Raw genomic sequence first — 7,342 nt, 5'->3', positions numbered from 1 at the left:
ATAGAGCACAAAACTTAGCACTCTATCATTTTTGTACAGTACTCAGTATCTCTGGTGTGTGCCTGTCACACCCTCTCTGACCCAGATCTTTTTGAATTTATGGAGCTGAGATGCCATGCATTTTACACATAGTAACCATTTTCCTTCTCTCTCCTCCCAGACCCCAAATCTCCTGCTTCTTACCACTGTTGATAAATACTTTATATACACTGATATATGCAGGACCAGAAAATACCTGTCTTTTTTGCTATTAACTTGGCATCCTCAGGCTCCTTCCATGCAGCATATGTCAAATGCCTGAGTGATATTACACCCCAAGGAGAGCCTAAAGCTGATAACTCTACAAACTAAAACTTTATTTTTTTTCCAAATATCACTATTTGTTGATGACTCTTAAAATCTTTAACCTCCCTGTAGCCCTCCAGGCACCAGCGGTAAAAGAAAGGATGGGGGCATTGTGGAGTGGGGGTGGTGTCCCTCTTTAGAAAGGTTCATTGGAGCAACTCCCATCTGTGTTCTCTGGAAACCAGAATTTCAGTTCTCAAGTTGGAATAGGCAGCTTGTTCCATTAGCAAACATTTCATGAATACACTAGTAGTTCTGGTCTGTAGACTTGTCATAACAAACAGGAAAGAGCAGCAGTGGCACAATCTAGTATAACAGCCAGGCTTCTGTCAGTAACCTGGACAGAGAGACATTCTATGTTGTGGTTCTCTCAGGGAATTGAAGATCAACAGAGACTCAAGATGCAAAAACATTGTTCCTGCTGCTTTATTTGTTTGTCATAGTCTGTATTGCCAGATTTCCCTTGGAAATATATAAGGTGTTTGAAACGTTTGCTGCTACAAATATATTACTGTTGCTGAGTAATCCTGTACATCATTTTCTCCTCAGAGGGATAGAGACTATTCCAATCCTTTATAGCTATTGCCGCTAATGGTGAAATGGGTAATCCAATATGTGATCAGAGGAGATGCTTTGACCATGTTTCCAAAATAAGAAGTTTAAAAACCTGTGAGCTTTAATGGTACTGCAAACTCTTAAAACCACCTCAATAGCAGTTACTTATTCTTACTCTTGTATGTAATAAAATAAAGTTAGTTAAAAAAAGGTGAAAACAAGGTGTTTTTGAATGTGTAAGCCTGATGGTGCCTTTGATCAAAATGATAATTATCAAAACTATGATTTCAAGCAAGTTTATAAACTAATGTTTGCAAGATGTGAAGCGCCTATTTTATTATTCCTATTATGTTTGGCTAAAGGCACATGGCATCTAGTTGTAGGGATAAGGAATCACTTATTTTTGGAGAAAGTGTATGAGTGAGTTAGAGAAGTAAAGGACATCATTTCAATCCCCAAGTACATAGAAGTCGGATTGGTAGAACCATCATCATGTTAAACAAGCAGAAATGAGTACTAAGACAGAGCCATTTAGCAATAACTTCATTTTTCTCTTATTTGGCTAAACCATATACATCATGCCTAGGGAAATTCTTTTAAAGCAAGGATTTTGCTTTTTAAAAACATGTATGTATGTATGTATGCATGTATGTATGTATGTATGTATGTATGTATGTATATGTATGTCTATATGTGTATGAGTACATAAGGACATATGTTTATATCTTGTACATATATTTATATTTGTATATGTATATATGTATATATTTGTATATATGTGTATGTGGCCACATGTATATATGTGTGTGTGTGTGTATATGTATATATATATATATGTTTATATATGTGTGTACATATATATATGTGTCTGTACGTGTATATATGTAACATACAAATGCACTCTATTTTCTAATTTTATGAAACAATTCTGATGTATACATTAGTACTCAAGAATTTTAAAAGCTGCTTTATAAATTTTGATTCAGGTTAAATTTCAGTTCAGAAAACAGATTCAATAAAGATAATTAATTTTTATGCTATCAAATTTCTCAACTATTTCATAAAAACACAAATATTTACTTTAGTTATGTGACTGTATACGTTTTAGCATGAAACATAACTAATTAGCTTTTCCAGCATGTGATATAATTAGAGGATAATACTAGACCTATGTGAGGGAGAAAATATATCAAAGTACTGCAATATGTGATAGATCAGAGTGATAGATAGATAGATAGATACATACATACATACATACATACATACATACATGCATATTTACACTGATTAAAATCACAGATGATATTGTCTACTTTCCTGTCCATCTCCGCTAACCTCTACCCCTCACCTTTTATAGTGATTGTCCCCTCCACATTGATATCCCCTTACTTAATGTCCCAGACAAATAAATATCCAAACTTTTAAAATTGGTTAGAGTGCTAAACCAAGAATTCTCAACTGAGGTACCTCAATAGCTGAAAAAAACATCAAGAAATGTTCAACATCCATACTTATCTGAAAAAGGCAAATCAAAATGAACCAGAGATTCTACATTACACCAATCTCAATGACTAAGATAAAAAACTGATGCAGTAGCAGAGTAAGCTAGGATGTAGACAAATGGAACACTCCCTCACTGCTGGTGTTATTAGTACCTGTAGAGCCACTTTGGATATCAATATGGACGTTCAGAGAAAATTGCAAATAGCTTTACCTGAAGACCCAGCTTTACCACTCACTTCAACACATATACTCAACCTTGATCCACATACAAAAAGGACATGAGGTTGAACAGGTTCACAACAGCCTTACTTACAATAGTCGAATGCTGGGCGCAAGCGTGATTTACCTCAACTCCACTGAGGAATAAATAGAGAAAGTGTGCTATATTTAAACAAAGGAACACTACTAAGGTATTAAAAATGAGGACACCAAGAACTTTGTAGGCAAAGGGATGGTGCTGGAAATTAGTGAAGTAACAGAGATCAAAAAGGACATAACATGGGATGAACTTAGTGACAAATGGATGTTAGCCTTAAAACTCAGAACTCCCATTATTGAGAGCATTTATCCCATGAAAGGTAACATGTTACGAGGCCAGATTGCGAATCCTTGCAAACAACTTAGAATGGAGAACAAAATAATCATGGAAGGCAGAGGGACGGAGGGACTTATTTAGAGGTAGAGAATGATGGACAAAGTGGGGGGAGTTGCAACAATGAAAAGAGACAGGAGAGAATTCCAGAGGAAAAGTGTAATAAATGACAACAAACATCAGTGGTTGGTGGTGAACTTGGGTTTCCCCAGGAAAGTCCCAGGTGCCAGGGATGCAAGAGGTTCTGATAAAGCTAATGGGATGATGGTAGTTGAAATACCAAGCAGCAAAGAGATAGAACCATTAGAGACTGCCTCCTGTAGCTAGACATGCCCACCAGTGAAGGAATGGTGCTTCCCACACAATTCAAAATCTTTATCCTATATACATCCAAGGTCTAAAAAAAGACAAATACAAAAACAGAGCAAAAACTGAAGGAAAGGCCCTTCAGAGACACACCACCATAAGAAACATTTCTTCCACAGACTCTAAATCCTGGCCCTATTCCTGATTTCAAATGTGCTTACAGATAAGACCCTAATATGTTTGCCCTCTGAGGGGCTCTGCCATCACCTGACTGTGACAGATGCAGAAACACCTAAGCATTTGACAGCACCTGACAGCCACAAAAGAAGAGTTAGGGGAATGCCTTAAGTATCTGGAGGGGATTGCAACCCAATTTGAAGAATAACAGTATCAACTAAATATAACCTTCAGACCCTCAGGAAATTTTCCACATCCCAGAGTATGCTTTGCCCAGTCGAAGACTTCTGCTACACAAATAGCAGAGTACATGGTGAAGACAACTGCCTCATCTGCCATATGTGTGAAGGGAGGCAATTGGTCCTGTGGAGACTTCATATCCCAGAGAAGGGGGATGTTAGAGGACTAAAGCGGAAGTGCGCATGTAGATGGGGAGCACCATATTAGAAAAATGAGGAACAGAATAGCTTAGGGGATTCAAGAAAGAAAGACCAGTTTGGGAAATGACATTTGAAATGTAAGCAAATAAATAGATTATTTTACATATATAATGTATATAATTAATATTTTTTTAACAGCAGAGATATTCCCATCTGTCTCCTTAAGGACTGTATATTTCACTATCTGTACTATAGCTTTATTGAAAGTTGAAATCCATAAGTACTGTGAGTTTCTTATTATTGAAATTTCACATAGAAACACCCAATCAATGTTTTATCTTCTGTCCTTATAGCTTTAAATCTTTAGTTTGACAAAAAACATAATTAAATAAAAAAATAGGTTTTTTTTCTGTTGCATATGGTTTTCATTCAATGCCTCAAACGTCTCCCAATTTAACTGTACATCTCTACATTCCATCCATTGTCATACTCTTCCCACTCTCTTCACATTTGACATTCCTGTTCCTGACAGTGTTCCTCTGCAATCCATAAGTACATTTGTACATCACAAAGTGAGGATAGTCTGGACCACATCCCTTGACTTTTACACTAAACTAATCAAACTGATACAGTGTGGAGAATTAATATTCAGATTAAAGTGAAAATGTATCCCATTTTTCTCTTAGGTCCAGATTATCTCATCTATGATGACTTTCACATGATCCATTCATTATCCTGAAAATTACATGCTTTCCTTTTCCAATCTGTAAAAGCACCACATTTTCTTTATGCATTCATTTGTTAAAAAACAACGTAAATATTTCTAAATATTCAAGAGTCTCTATACTAGCATGAATCAACATTTGGATATATTTTCCTCGCGTTATATCTTTAGGTGCATACATTTCCATGTTCCTGAAGAAACATCATACTGATTTCCAAAGTTGCTGTTGAAGTTTGCATTCCCACCAGAAGAATATCAATGTTCCCCTCTCCCCATAACACAGCAAACATAAGTTGACTCATGTGTTATAAAACTAAAATTTCTGAAAGGGAGGAAAAAAATCTCAGAATAATTTTGATTTGCATTTCTGTATTGTATAAGGATGATAAATATTTCACTTTCGATTCTTAGTCACTTGAGTTTCTTCACTTTTGAATATTTTGCTTAGACATGTAGCCAAATTTAATTATGTTTTCTTGATATATAGTGTTTTAGTTTTTTCTATTATTATTATTTATAGAAGCCTGTTTTTGAACATGTACATGGAAATAATGCTTACTATTTTTGAAAATAGCCACTTTAAACTTATTAAGATCAAATTATATAATGTACATATTCAACTCACAGAATTGGCAGATCTGTTTTAACCAAGCGAAATCATAAGGTCGCTTCATGAAGTATCCCTATATAATAAAATATTTTCTATGTACATAACATTGAGGAATAGAGTTCATATATTTTATTCTTTGAGAATTTCCGCCAATGAATTTTGATGATAATCTTTCCATTTATTTTACCCACTCACTCTATTTCTTTGAATCCTAAATTTGTATATCTTCTACATTAAAGTACTGTTTAATAACTCTATTATAAACCCTTACAAATAATTTTTCATCCCTCCAACTGAAGATAATTACTGTCCATAGTATGTCAGTTATGTACAGCAGTTTTTAGGCCTTTTCACTGCATTCTTGACTGTTGACTGGCTTGAAGCTTTGCAGGAAACCACAGCTGCTATGTGACATGAGGGCAGCACCTCTTGTATCAAGAAGACGCTTTATATCTGATCCCATCCACAATTTTGGGGACCTAGAGTCTCTTTGCATCTTGTTTCAGGATGGCTTTTTAGCCTTGGGGAAGGGGTATAGCATGTATATCCAACTCATCATGGCTGAAATCAATAAAATGTAGACAAATGTAGACAATATAATGAATGAAAGGAAGGGGTCACTCTTGGAAAGTATTAACAGGATCGTCATAACCTCTAGCCATGTTAGGTAATGAAAGGTTTGAATTAATAAAATGAAAGAGAAAATCGGAAACATGGAGAAAACACAGATTATTTATATTTACAGTCCAAAATCTAGAATTTTTTTAAAGCATTCGGATTTACTGTGGGGAGCGGGTATAGCGGCAATCCCAAAATGGAGCCCGGGACTGCTGCCGCGTCTCATTAATAGCACCTGAAATTAAGCCATTCCCCATCGTGAGAGCTGCGCAGGCGCACCATGACGATATATCAGGCCATGTGACGTGGACCTAGGAATGGAGGTCACGCAGACTGGACGGTTGAGGTGGTTGAGGGAGGATATAAGGGAGTGGGCTCGGGGGCTGGATGGAGGCATTGTTCCTGCTTGCAGACAAAAGGGTTCCTGAAAAAACTGCTTTGAGAAGAATGTGGGGTGTCACTCCTTTCCTGCTGGTCGGGATTGGAAGTGACAGTAAATACTAGATGTATTTATATACCAATATTAAATCAGCTCATTTTGCATAATTTAAAAAGCTCTATACTAAACAATTACAAAGAATCAGGTTTTTAATTTCTCCCACCTGAAATATCATAGGACCACATGTATTCAGTTGAAAAGAAATGAATATACATTTAAATAGCATTTAAAGTGTCTAAGACTATTCAATAAAGTAGACAAAAGGATTGAATATATTAAAATTGTATTTTGAATCTGGTATTATCTAACAATGACAGACAAAATAAGGAGAGAGAGAATGAGACATGGGGACAATGAGGCAAAAGGGAAGGTAATGAGAGATGGAGAAAGAGTTACAACGACTAACACAAAGAGAGGAAGAGAGAGAATTACACACTAATTTACACATATACACACATATTCTCAATAAAATACTTGTGAACAGATTCAAGTCAACATTAAAAATAATCTTCTACCAGATAAGCTTTCTTCAAATCCCAACATAAAAGTTTGATTTGTCCTGGGGAAGCTGTAGATATGGAGGATATAGTTCAACATAATAAAGTCAAGGTACAAGAAGCCCAGCACAAGCATCGTGCTAAAGAGAGAAAAATTCAAACAGTTCCACTACAAGCAGGAAGAAGACAAGAATATACACTGGTTTCACAACTATGTATTACAGTATGTGTAATTTTAGCTAGAGCAATATGACAACCGAAGAAGATCCAGGGAATACAAATGAAAAATGAAGAAATGAAAATGTTCTCATTTGCAGATGTCATGATACCATTTTAAAAACTCTAAAAATGTGTCAGTCTCTTAAGACTGAAAAATACGGTCATAAAAGCAGAATATCATACGAACACACAACATTCCTTAGCCTCCTTTATGCCAATCCAAACCATACTGTGAGGAAATATGGGTGAAATTCCCCTCACAATACTCTGAAAATATAAAACAAAATATTGTGGATGAAAGTATTTAAAATGCAAAGACCACTATGAATTAGCTAGACGTGATCCTGAATAGAGACAATTTTTCTTTAAAAGATTAA

The sequence above is a fragment of the Rattus norvegicus genome (assembly GCF_036323735.1).
Source record: "Rattus norvegicus strain BN/NHsdMcwi chromosome Y unlocalized genomic scaffold, GRCr8 chrY_unlocalized_2, whole genome shotgun sequence".
Taxonomy (NCBI): domain Eukaryota; kingdom Metazoa; phylum Chordata; class Mammalia; order Rodentia; family Muridae; genus Rattus; species Rattus norvegicus.
Note: the sequence above shows the minus strand (reverse complement) of the source record.